Source organism: Saccostrea cucullata, unplaced genomic scaffold (assembly GCF_032062105.1).
Source record: "Saccostrea cucullata isolate Sc308-1 unplaced genomic scaffold, CSIRO_AGI_Scuc_v1 ctg10238, whole genome shotgun sequence".
NCBI lineage: Eukaryota > Metazoa > Mollusca > Bivalvia > Ostreida > Ostreidae > Saccostrea > Saccostrea cuccullata.
In genome coordinates, this window is record NW_026924701.1 from 9,934 (window position 1) to 24,467 (window position 14,534).

The window sequence follows — 14,534 nt, forward strand, 5'->3', positions numbered from 1 at the left end:
CAAGTATATAGTGAGTTGTCAAATAACTCTAAAACTTGCATGGTGTTGCTACTTATTTTAAACAAAATATATTAATTTAAATGAAGTTTTAAGAAAAAATGTGTAGTCTAATATCTCATCATTTTGCATTTTAAAATTGATATTTAAACAAAAATAACGATGTACATCCTTTTGGAAAATATACTCAAACTTCCAGCTGCACCCCCACTCCCATCCCCTAAAATAAAATGAAAAAAAAACAACAACATGCAATTGATTTACAATTTTCAAAAAAATAAAAATCAAACAACATATTAAATGTACATTTCAGTTTAATAATTATTTCTCACATTTAAAATGAGATCGCTAATTAAAAAAGACGAAAACTATGACTGTTACTTAATGTATAGAAATTCACCATGACGAATGCAATGTTCATAAAAGATCCTTTTGTCTTAAAGCTGAACACTACTCATAAACATAAGTAATCAGAGATTACATAGCTCAATTCAAAAAATGATTACTTCAAGTAAGAAACGGTCTCACATTTAACTAATAAACAAGAAGTTAATTTAAGGTTTGCAGTAAATTGAGAATAGACATCCAAATACTTGAAACTAGTTGCCCATCAAGAAAATCACTCTCTACCATCGGCTCATACATTCACCTCTGTCGTTGGCTCGCGTATACACAGTTTTAAACACGAGAAATAGTGCGTTTGTTTTAATTCATTACAATTCAATTTCTATGTTTATGTCTGAATTTTTAGATAGATATTTACTAAATCAATCCAGAACTATTGATTTGAATTGAAACAATTCTTCAAATATCAAGTTTTATACGTTATGTCAAAAATCTTGACGTGAGCCCATTGCAGATTGAGAGAGGAACAAACGACAACTCTGCATGGGAGATTGCAAGAAAATGTCATTCAATCCACGACCCCTGAAAATGTTATCTTTTTAAGATCAACTATCAAAAATCGATTCATCTTCTTTTTCTGAAAAGTAAGTCAGGTCCTAAATGTCACCGTCTGGAGAAGACAATGGCAAGAATGAATCGGGATTGTGCTTGTTCTTCTGAAAAGGCTTTCATTCATACTTCATGTATACCTGTCAAAAAAAAATACAGTAAAATATATTTATAAATGATAATGTTCATTTTTTTTTTTAACAGGTTATGTTTTAATTTATTGTAAAATAATATTGTTGTCTTGATTTTATGGGGACTTATAACATGTACTAACCATCAATCTGGATGTCTTTGATAGTTGCTTTCCTTAAATTTGTGAACTATATTCAGATCACAAATTGTGTGTTCAAGTCATAGGTTTGTTCTTTCAACTTTATGAATGTCCGACGCATGCTGGTGTTGCTGCAAAAATAGAGCGGCCTAGATCATCAAAGTTCCACTGATGTTCACTTTCAGTATCTGAACTCTACAAAGGAATACAGAAGCAAATGTTTATTTATATCACATACAAAAATTCCGAGTTACTAATTAAAATTCATCGAAATTTATTTAAAGCATAGTTGTCATGTACTGTGAACTACTTTCTTATATTGGTAAAAGGTGAAAAAGTACAGTCAAACTTGTTTTAAGCTTTGGGAAGTCCAGAAACTAGCCACTTAAGACAGGTGGCCTCTTATTCCAGTTTGCCCAAGAAGTAGCCAGTCAGTCAATAAATAAACAGCAATAACCACTACAGTTGATTTAATTAAACATGTCAATTTCACAAAACCTTTGTATGTGTGTGTATATATATATTAATCCATGCCTATTTAAAAAATATGAAATTAAAGAATTCCAAATTAAATTTTTAAGGTTTTGTTCATAAGTGTTCAGAGTTCCAGAAACGCACCGGTCCACCGGGGATCCCCGGTGAACTTTGAATGGGACCGATAAAATCTTAATTTTATTGGTCAAAATGTCCGATGGTTTTTTTTTTTTTTACAGACTGTATAACCTTTACATATAATCTTAACAAAATCATTTAATTCAATTGTCCTGACAATAAACAAATGCAAAACTAAAGGAATGAAAAAAAAAAAAAAAGACGTCAGGGCATCGCCAGATCTTGTTTAAATAAAATGTAGACGTTGATTGTCTACTATAAAAAGCTACATATTAAAATAATAATTTCCATAAGTCTGGGAGGAAAAACAGTTTTAAAAACCCTGTCAACAAATATTTTCCATGATAAATATATGCACTCTGTAGTTCTGACAGTAAAAAAAATGTGACAATCTACTTTCGTTTTGAAGGACGAATTTGCAGGGTTGCAAGAGTGCCTGCTATTTCTGCTTGATTACAGACAATTTGTTACCATTTATTATTTTCTCTATAATTTAATCTATTACCATGATAATATTATACCAACTTCTGGATTTTTTTAATGTATTTGATAGCATTTAAAATACAAGCGCGTTTTTCCCCTTTTCTAAAAATAGCGGATTGACTTGAATGTAGTAAAACGACAACAAATTCACTTAAAATCATCATTTTCATGATAAATTTGCATATCTTTATATCATTAGTACATATTTTTAACTGTATGGAGGTTGTATAATAAATTTTAACTAGTCAGAAATATCGGACGTTTTACCAGGCTTTTTAAAACGAGTTTGATATTTTACGTAATATTTTTCCTGGCACATAAAATACAAAAATCCAAAAGAAAAAAGCCTGGAAAACAACATATTTTCCAAACAATCAACCAAGAGTTGTCATGTTGCAGATTTTATTTTTAAAAACATTTTAAAAATCTGTCAGAAAGGACATAATAAATTTATACATGAATTAAGCGTTGGTCATCACACGCCTTCGGTACTCCTACAAGTAAGAGCCTCGGTTAACGTCCCTACGCTCCTTATATACCTCGGACTCTTACATCCGAAGGCCATTTTCTAACGAGCTCGTTCCGCCTGAGATTTTGGGCGGAACGTATTATGCGTGAAATAAACTGTTAACAAGTAATTTTCAGGTACCTACGTGTTTCCATGGGGTATGAAAGCCACAAGAAATAATAAAATCCATTTTATTCAGTGTGCATTATTGTTAATTAATGAAAATTGTCATTATTCCAATTTGTCACCAGAAGTACTTTCGATTTGACTTCACATTAATTTTGCGGATTGCTTGTCAGAAAACGAAATTTTCGTTGCATTACACTAGTTTCGTTTCGTCAGATTTTCTGAATCCCATTTCTGAATTTTAAACAGACGACTTGTTTCAATTTCTGCTTCGATTTAAAAAATAATGGATTTATTGCTAATACGAGAGGTTAACAGTGTTTTATGCGTAAGTTTTATCGCAAATATTGAGTATTTTATTATTTCGTACCATTCGTTAATATACAAAGCCTTATTCTTAATAAAATAATTTATTTCCACTTGGGGTTTCAGCGGCGAGAATTTTTACAATGGATGCTAGAGGTTACGCGGCGCCAAGTCAAAAGTATCTCGCCGTGAACCTCTAGCATGCTGGAGTAACGCCTTCGGCAACGTCAAATCCTGCATACAAAGGCCATATACAAAATATTTCAATAATTTTTTTTTTAAATCTGCCATCTTTTTATTTACACATATCATTTATTATATCGTTACAATTTCCAATCCTATAATATGTTAAGGATGTACAACACACCTACCCCAAAAAATTCCTGTCGTTTAATTTTCGTTATTTTTGTATATTTAGTACATGACTATATCTACTGCATGTATGCATATTTTGGACAAAATCGTTCGAGTGGTTTTTGGACAGGAACTTCCGAAAGTTACCCCCCTTTAGTTGTTTACAAGGAGAGAAATTTTTTAATAAATGAACTACTTAAACCTTGATTTTCAAAAAAACCAGGTTAGATATAAATGTCAAATTTCATTGTCTTATTCTTTTAACCATTTAACACAAAAACATAGTCATCTTTTTGATATACATATCATCAAAACAATTTTTAAAGACCTTAAACTGAAAAACTATGAATTTTCTAAGCCTTGAAAATTGCGTATTTTTCAAATTCAAAATTTTTTTGTGAAAAAACCTGTCGTTTAATTTTTGTAAAAAACTTTCTTTAGGTAGCTGGTAGTAAAAATAATCTTAATAATTTTTTGTATAATTTTTGTACGACCAGTTTTGATTTAATAGCGGAAAATTACCCCCTCCCCCTTTCTCAATAAAACACGTTCCCGCGCGTCTTTCAGACGGGGGTTGATCACTTTGTTATATCAATCTACAAATACACATTTAAAAAATTAAATTGGAATATTGCTTTTGCTTCAAAAATATGTTAACTTACAAATTTAAAAGTTCTCATATGTAAAGCGTATTTAAATGTAGATTTTTAGGCAATTTTTGAATACCCCTATCACCCCCACCCCTTCCTTTTTTGCGTCGCAGACCATTTAGCGTTTGACGAAACGTCGTTTACAGTGCAAATATACTGGTATTTCGTCAAGAATCCCGGAGGTATGCATTAGTTTTTAAATTCATGAATGCAGAATAAATATTGACTACTCTTTTTATATGTATCAGGAAAAAATTACTGAAAGATTTTAGTGTCTAGTCCATATACGTATGCGTTATGCATTCCTAGTATCTCATGAAACCTGGATACGAATTCAAGTTTTGTTGAACTTGAATATGTTGATTTTTAATTTTATTTCTTTAATTTTATTCATTAAAAAAATGGTGTATGTTCAACTCTCCTGTCCTGTGATATAAATGGAATAATTGTAGTTTCTTTCATGTCATCTTTTCAAACGAGACAGTATGTGGCCGTGGGGATACATCGACATTTGCATTAGATGTACATACACCCCTCATGATATTGTACGCATTTCTTTCAATGTCGTCGCTTCTAAAGTTAAAATGAAAATTCCGTATTCGTCCACATGAACATCAAAATATCAATAATTAAACTCTTCATCTATTTCAATTTATATCAAATCGCACATTGATATTTTCTAAAATCTTATAGGCTACGTTTTGTTTTGATTCGAGGAAATGCGAACCGACATTGTTGACAGAAAGTCAAAGTTACGATTTGCTGCAATAGGATATTCATGAATGCAGATAATTTCAGTAACAAGTAAACAATTCTTTTCAATTCTATACTTACATTGTGCATTTGAGGTCTATAGTATTCAATTCTCGGATTTATCAGGTCTTTGGATTCTGTGGAAAACCGCAATCGGCAATCCTCGGCTGACTCCGCTACGCTCCATTCAAACCTCGGATGTGATTAGTGGAGGAATACGCATCAGATCCTTACATTTCTCCGCCGGAAACTGCCTTATCACTCATTTCATACTTCGCTCTGCATAACGTTCTTCGAAAATGTTTCTTAATTAGTGCAATTCTTTATCGTAAACAGGTTTTGATTACAACCTCATGTTAGTAGGCTTCAAAAGCAAGAAAAATATGTTGAGTGTACCACAAAATAACTTCGATTTCAAATGTCTGACATTTGAAATAAATTCAAATAAGATCACATGACTGAATCAGCAAGATGGTAGATCACCGTTGACGTCCGAGGTTATGTGCGAGGTACGAGTCATCCGAGGAACTCCGAGTGGGAAAACCGTGAATAAAGGGAGGAAAATAAACATCTCCTACATTTTCAGAGTTGTTCCTCTTTGATCAGTAAGGGTCTGAGAACAACATCGATTTTACATTGTAACAAGTTTTTTGTTTATTTATTGTTGTTTTATTTAATTAAAGAAGAAAAACAATATCCATATCGTGTATGCACAAATTGTAATGAAGACCATTAATCGGAATGTTATATAGCCAATTGTAATAATGTGAATTTCGGCAAAATAAACTTTTAAGAATAAAAAAAAATGCTGCGCTTTGATCAAAAATACAATTTTTTGTATATGAAATGAAATGAAATAAACATTAAGGGATGGTATTTTAAGTCTTGCTTTTTACGGAGTTTAATCGGGTTAATTAACAAAATACTAATTAATTGAGTATGGTACGCACAATCACAGCCAAGCCCCATATCCCAATTTTCTTTCATGATTGATATAAATCGGGATCGTTTTACTCGTCGTTTTGACGCTTTATTTTTGAAGTTTAATTTGACGTTACGTCAAACGTTCAATTGAAATCGCAAGAGTTATCTCCCCCAGTGTGTTGTACGTCTTTAAATTTACATACAAAAAATTAATGTCCGGTAAATTTTACAACTGTCCGGTGAATTTTGAATATTTACAAGACAATTGTCCGACATATTTTTGACTAGTTTCGGGAACTCTTAGTGTTCTTTTGTAACATTCAAATCATTCAAGAAGAAATACATGTGCCTTACTACTATCTATTTTTTTAATAAGAAAAAATATAAAAGCTTTAATTAAAAGACAGTTTATTGGTGAATTACATAAAGTATAAAAATTTATTTCAGTAAGTGTCAATAAAATTCATTTAAAAACTTCACTATAATATGTTCAGGTAATGATCAGCAGTGTAACCCCCCCCCCTTTCAATTAATCCTCGATCAACTACTTTGCTGAAGTTTTTAAAGTCTGATAAATTTTTAATATTATTTTTATAAAGCTGTCAGAATTTCTATCTAAAATACAGACACACACAAAAAATTATTCAATTGACCAAAGATTTGTATTAACGCAGTTTAAAATCATTCTACTACAACACAGGTGTCAAGTGCACCAGAGCGTAACTAATCCCTATCGATCGTCTCCTGATGGTGACATTCACGAGATAATCATGCTATACAAATCATTTGTTTTGACAAGAGTTGCAATTAGAGCTTCTACACGGAATCAAAATCTAACAGGTGTGAAAATACTGATAGACCTGTATTAGCTAAGTTACATACTCTCACTGTAAATATTCAAAGTAATGATGAATTAATATTGTAAATTACAAAATGAAGCTTTAAGCTTGAATTTCTTTAAGTTTAGCTATAGAAAAACTATTAATTGTGATTTAATTCTTTTAAATTTTCAATGGTCGATCTTGAAAAATAAGTACAAATTGATCTTACAGGACAATTATATTTTTTCATTAACACAAAGAGAGTTATATATACGTATCTAAAGGTAATTTGTTTAATTTCTTTAATAGGTGAATTTTTTTATCCGGCACATAATTACACAAGCGACTGTGTAAGCAATGTGACATATTGGGTATTTTAACAACTGATTAAAATGTCCTACACTCATTTATAAACATTGATTGTCATTTATCAAATTGATATACCACTAAATTTTACAACCTAATTATACAACCCCATGTTGATTCCTACGATTCCTACTTGCTGCGAAAATTTATTGCAGTGACATTAATTCCATTTTTCCATTCTGATTTTTTCTCTATAGATTAAGGTACGATTACAAGTACATGTAAACAAATGTGTGAAGAGTAGATAAACAATTGGTACGTATCTAGAATGAATTGAGAGAGAGAGAGAGAGAGAGAGAGCAATTATACTACGAAACAGGATAAAATTAAAGCCAAAAATATTCAATTTGAAAAAAATTTAAACACGGATGATTTAAAAATTAATCGGAAGGGGCGGAAGAGGCGTGAAAAATCCAGAGATTTTGTCTCCCATCGGAAGAATCACATGTATTTATGTTATGAGATATCTGCATGTAATTACCATAGATATAGAGAAAATTCGAATTAAGAAAAAAACACGATCGTTTTTTGAAGTAAATAAGCCAAGTAGTACTCCAACACGGATTAAATTATGGAGATTTATTGACAGTTGGAGCATGTTATATGGAAAATTTAAATGGTTTGGATTTTTGTTGCAAAAAACGAGTGAAAATACGTACCAGGTGTGCTTTGCATGTATTGCACGTGTATAAATAATATTATCTTTTTTTACTGGCCAACGGGGCGACCCTCTTGCAGAAAACCACTAGCCCGACCCCCGGGTATCGGTCGATTTTCATTGCAGACCTCTGATTAAAAAAAGAACTATCAGTGCATTCATTATAATTTTTTTCACAAAAGCCCGTTTTCAATCGGTATGTGTTCATGTGGACTACAAGTGTCCTTTCCTTGACTTTAAATAAATTCTACAACTGCATAATGTACGTATGAATCATATCAAACAACTTACAAAGCTTTTTTTCAATGTGGTGCAACAAAATAGTAAGACTTACTGCATTTGCTTTTTGTGTTTCCGAATTTCCTCACTGCTAATACAAAAATGTCCAAACACAGCTACTTCCGTATTCTGCGCATGCGCAGTTAGTTTTAAATATATGCGCATGCTCAGGTATTCGGAACTCCTCGATTCAATTACCGAATTCCTCTAAACAGCAGATTTCTGAATGTCTGAGCGTTTTGGGCTAAGGACATGTCCAAAATTTGGACAAAGTCTTTGTGAGGTTAAATCTAATTTTAGGTTTTTCGACCTCATAGAGTAATTTTGAACGTAATTAGACCTCTTCATTATGGGGTTAACCCCACAGTACCCAAAAAACCCCACACTGCTGGAAAATACGTTAATTTTACCCCACAATGTACCTCTCGTAAGAACAGCTCGACGGACGGACGGACGGACGGACATGAAGCCTATAACATAATACGTCCCGTCTTAAGACGGGCGTATAAAAAGGTCCGAAACCATTATTTTAAACAAATAGCAGATATCATGACTATAGCTGAAATATGATAGCAATTTTACGTCTCTAGTATATGAATAGAAAATTCTCGAACGGGACGTAAAACAGCATACAATTAATCAACAGATTGTATGGTACGTAGTTTTTAATGACGCCAATATTCTAAACAACAATCCTAGGCTGCAAAATTTTTCGATTTAGAGACAAATTAATTCAATATGATGAATATAAAGTGCTGGTGGGGCAAGTAAAAATTGAAATAGGGCAAGTGAAATTTGACCATGTACTTGCCCATGGGCAAGTGCTTGAAAAATCTATTTGTCAGCCCCTGCCATTATTTGTTTCTCATAAGATTTATCATTGTTGTTGAGAAAGAGTACAATATTTCTGCATTTTATTTCAATACTTTAAATACATGCATATTGCATGTACTTGTATATAAAACATTTACAATATTTGGTGAAAATTAGATTTTTGATAAATTAGTGAGGATCGATACATTATATTTTAGTGGCCCCTCATATAATACTCAAGACATTTAGCTATAGATTTAGCAGAGGTAGCTCTCTGTCAAAAGTGATAAACAGAACAAACAGCCAAAATGCGAAGTGTTTTACAATAGCAAGGTTCTAAAAATCTTTCTGAGGACAAACTTGACTCCTGTGAACTTATGGATTCTTTGTGGAAAGTTTGGGTGAAAATGATCATGTAGATCTGGAGATGTAATATCATTCCAATAACAGCATGTCACTTTGTTGGAGCATGTTAAAGTTTTACATGTTGATCACAACATTTCTTATCGATTGAATGTTTGATTCAATGAAAAGAATACTACTTTGCTTATGAACAGAGAACTAAATTGACTGCATTTATGACCACTTGTTGTTTCCTATTTCAACTGCTGTCCTCTTAAACAATCTTTCAATGCAATTGGTCAGTAGCATTAGTGTATTGCTGGATTCTCTATTTCATATCCAAAGTAATATTCATTTCATTGAAATCAAACATCCAATCAATGCAAAATGTGGTGGTCAACATGTGAAATTTTTGCACACTTGATCTAACAAAGTGACACACTGTTATTGGAGTGATGATAGTAAATATCAATTGTGAAAAGGTAAAAGACAGACAGAAGACAAACAGGCTATAAGAAAACCTTGAACTTCGACTAAGGTGAGCTAAAAAGGGGACTTAATTATGTTCTTAAAGTATCATAATGATTATTATTATAAGTGTTTCATAGACTAAATATTTCATTTTTGATATACCTGAAGTAGTTAAGGATATCCGATCCTCAGCCAGGAAGGATAACTCCAAAAATTAATATTTAATTTGAAATGCATCAAAATGTAGCTTGAAAATGAAATTTTTTCATGCAACAATTTTCATTATATTCATCTTTATAAGATTCAAGGTTTTTGGAAGTCTTAGAAAAGGTCTTATAAAAGTTGACATTTGTACCCTATAAAAGGAAAAAAATAATATAGTTTTAGAGAAATAAGATTTTCTTGAATCCAGCCTTGAATACAAATGCTTATTAGCATGATATGAAATGAGAAGTGATTTGTGGTGTCTTGCAATGATAGCAAAAGCCTTTTACACTATGTATTATAGAATACATGACAGAAATAGAAGACAAAAAATACCAAATAAGTATAAAAATCATGACAATTTCTCTGAATGCCTGGATACCTATCGTTTTTTAACCTAAAATATATTTGTTGATCAATTTGCAATTAGAAAATGCATAGCTGATATTCCTATTCGCTTATTCTGCAAAAATATTGGAGATTTGACGATTTTCCCTATAAAATATGATTAACTTTAATCTTTAACTTAAAAGAAATACTGTGGATAAATTTACATAACTCTGTTGATTCAGAGATACTTTTATGAGTATTTTTGATTACTTAACTGCTTATTTTATAAACCTGAGGATCGGACTACCTTAATGCCAATGCTAAACATTCACTATTTAATACATGTACATACAATTACCTGTTTGTGATGTATTATTGATATTTAATATATTATACAAGTACCTGTTTGTGCTGTATTGTTGATATATAATATATAAAGTACCTGTTTGTGCTATACTGTTGATATATAATATATTAAAGTACCTGTTTGTGCTGTATTGTTGATATTTAATACTCAGTATATAAAGTACCTGTTTGTGCTGTATTGTTGATATTTAATACTCAGTATATAAAGTACCTGTTTGTGCTGTATTGTTGATATTTAATACTCAGTATATAAAGTACCTTTTTTGCTGTATTGTTGATATTTAATACTCAGTATATAAAGTACCTGTTTGTGCTGTATTGTTGATATTTAATACTCAGTATATAAAGTACCTGTTTGTGCTGTATTGTTGATATTTAATACTCAGTATATAAAGTACCTGTTTATTACCCCCAAAAACAACAAAGTTATCAAGTTTCATCTTTATTAATCTAACTTTAAATCTTGCCTATAGGGCTCATGCAGCTATGTAATTTTTTACACAAAGTGATCTAAGTATTTATCAACAGCATCAAAAAAGAAGACTCAAATTATGACTCAATAGGATAGAATTTAACTCTGTGGAATTGGATGAGCAACAGGCTGAGATCAAGTAAAACTTGCTTATATGAAACATGCTCACTAGCACCTGATACATGAAGGCTGAGGGCAAGGCAATCTTGCCTATATGAGCTATGTCCACTGTGAGACATGCTCACTAGCACCTGATTCATGAAGGTTGAGGGCAACGTAGGTTTGCCTATATGAGCTATGTTCGCTAGCACCTGTGTAAAGAACAGAGTAATCCTACCTAAGTAGAGCTAGGCTTGCTCTGGATGAAATGTTTGATAATTGTCATAACATAAGTACTCAACAATGATGCTGCATGATAGACGTACATGTACAATAAAAGTACCTGTTTGTGCTGTATTGTTGATATTTAATATTCAGTATATAAAGTACCTTTTTGTGCTGTATTGTTGATATTTAATACTCAGTATATAAAGTACCTGTTTGTGCTGTATTGTTGATATTCAATACTCAATATATAATGTACCTGTTTGTGCTGTATTGTTGATATATAATATAGAAAGTACCTGTTTGTGCTGTATTGTTGATATTTAATCCTCAGTATATAAAGTACCTATTTGTGCTGTAGTGTTGATATTCAATACTCAGTATATAAAGTACCTGTTTGTACTGTATTGTTGATATTTAATACTCAGTATATAAAGTACCTGTTTGTGCTGAATTGTTAATATTTAATCCTCAGTATATAAAGTACCTGTTTGTGCTGTATTGTTAATACAGTTAATTCTCGATAAACCGCCACCTTTTGTAATTTAGAAATCATGGCGGTATAACGAATTTGGCGATGAATTGAATTTCCCATCTTCTTGAAAACAAGAAGTAGAGTTACGGTTCTTAGAAATACCATTTAGCGTTTCTATTCTTATTTATTACATGAACATGTATATAACAAAAACATATTTCTGATTGAAAATACTAGTTTTTTAATGTGACAAATTTGCTACAACAAAATGTGCAGTTATGAAATAAAGAAAAGTACATGGGTGTGCATTTAAATCTGCAGTTCTGCTATTGAAAAAAAATGCTGGGTCGATCGTCGTAATATATTGCCGATAGTAAGTAAAATGAATTCTTGAATAAATTTATTGTTTATGGCAAGATTGTTAATTAAACATTCACAATTTATACCGTATTATTATTTTTCAGCAAACTTTGCAATGTTTAAAGCAGAGATCATCTAAATTATATTGTTATCGGCGTACTTTAACAACGACCTCTTCCGTGGCAAAGCCGTGACTAAATGATTTTTATTAAACAGAAAACAAAATTATTATAACAGTTCAAGTTAAAATCTTTGTTTATTTAGTTCTTGTTTAATTACTTAATTGCATGTACCTTGTCTGCCTTTGCATGCTTTACAACAGGGATAGTGTCAACCAATTAGCCGCGCTTCACTGACCACGCGCACCTGTGGCGGTTTATCGAGATAATTGACACTTAAAAATGGACGTTTGTTGTCAAAACAGGGTGGCGGATGGCGGTATGCGAATTTGGCATTATAAAGAGAATTTTATATAGCAGGAAAAACGTTCTTGGGAAATCATGGCGGTATTGCGAAAATGGCGATGAATCGAATGGCGATAATTCGAGAATTGACTGTATTTAATCCTCAGTATATAAAGTACCTATTTGTGCTGTAGTGTTGATATTCAATACTTGACAGTATATAAAGTACCTGTTTGTGCTGTAGTGTTGACACGCATTCACAAGGACACCTGGGGAGTTGTATACACTCCATGTTTTCAAATACTGGCAAGCATCTGTAAATTGACCAAATACAAAATCAGTACATAAGCCCATGCACTCTAGACAGTTACTGACTTTGGTGAGGTCTCTCCATGTCTAACTGACTTTTCAGGTACTGGGTGACTCAAGTTAAATTAAAAGAGAGAGAAAAACTAAGTTAACACACTAACAGACAGACAGATTGACAGGTGGACAAATATAAAGTCACCTCTAAAATACTCATATGGCTTTAGATCAAAATTCTTTTAAGAAAACATTAAGTTGATCAAAATTGATATTTCAATAGTCATAGCAACTAAAACACTTTTCAAATATAATCTTCAAATATAATCTTTTTGAATATCAGGTTTTACAGCTGCAAATACAAAGTTATCCACGTATGTTTAAGCAAGAAAAATTGATTTTCCATTTTGATCATATACATGTATATCTGTTGTGATGGGCATATATTAATGTACATTAATATCAGATATGAAACATATATAGTGATCATTTAAAAAGAAATGACAACAAATAGAACTGATCAATAAGTAATGTCACAATTAACTGCTCTAAAATATTAAAGGTGAAATATCCCTCTGCTCCAAATTTCGCCATTTTTTTTTTATTCCAAACATTGAATTTCATCAACAACAATAGCATTAGATTCAAATGGAAAATAGTTTGAAGCATGAAGCGTTGCTTACTTTTTCAGAAAATGAATAATATGTCAAATCATGATGTGAAGAAAATTTGATATGGTAAATAGAAAGATCAATTATTTTTATCTCACGATAAAATTAGAATTATGAGGTATATATGAAAATATTAATATTTACTCTCACACCCTATCTAATTCTCATTAGAAAACATATTTTAGCGTTGCTTTTTAAATCAGAATATCAAATTGTTTTCTGTGCTTGTAAAATAATATGCATCCATCAATAAGAGTTATCTTTCCATTATCGCCCTTGAGAATATTTTTTAGTAAAACAAAATATTAATTAAATGTTCATATACAATTCTGCATCTGCAATTCCTGTAACAATTAATATAAATGACTTGTATGTTATGAGATAGAAATATTTCAATTTACACCGTTTAAAGGAATTGAGTAATGTTTTAGGTAAACTATTTAAAAATAATAAATGAAAATATTGGCAATAGAAACTACACTCTACAGTACCGACCGGACACAACCTAACAGAAAGCGAACCCGGAGCAGACCCCGGGTTCGCTCTCTGGGTCCGCTCCGGGTTGGCTCGGGGTCCGCTAGGGCTGACCCCGAGCGAACTTGGAGCGGACCCAATGCGAACCCAAAGCGGACCCAGAGAGCGAACCCCAAATTCAGTAGCGGTCCCAGAGAGCGAACGCAGGTTCGGTATTTCTTTACAGAGCTGTCAATCAGGATTAGCGATTAACCAATCAGCGCATCAACCAATCAAAATAGCATATTAATCCGACGATTGGGATATAAGATCGAACGTGTTGATTTAATTCGATATAAATGCAAACCCTGTACATACAAGCAAAACGTGTGAATGTGCTGTGTAAATCTATTATGATTATAAAAATATTTAATATTTATTTATTTTAATCCTCCGGGTTGCATATTTATATATTTATTTTCTT

At 31.8% G+C, this 14,534-nt stretch overlaps 1 long non-coding RNA gene across 1 annotated transcript; it reads right to left on the reverse strand.

Moving 5' to 3' along the window:
• Nucleotides 1-604: 604 nt before the first annotated feature.
• On the reverse strand, nucleotides 605-8,164 carry LOC134267072 (uncharacterized). Its single transcript, XR_009992088.1, has 5 exons — nucleotides 8,118-8,164; nucleotides 7,785-7,913; nucleotides 1,226-1,417; nucleotides 875-1,091; nucleotides 605-648 (listed from the first exon to the last, which is right to left on the reverse strand). It is a non-coding gene; the product is annotated as an uncharacterized LOC134267072 (long non-coding RNA).
• Nucleotides 8,165-14,534: the final 6,370 nt, after the last annotated feature.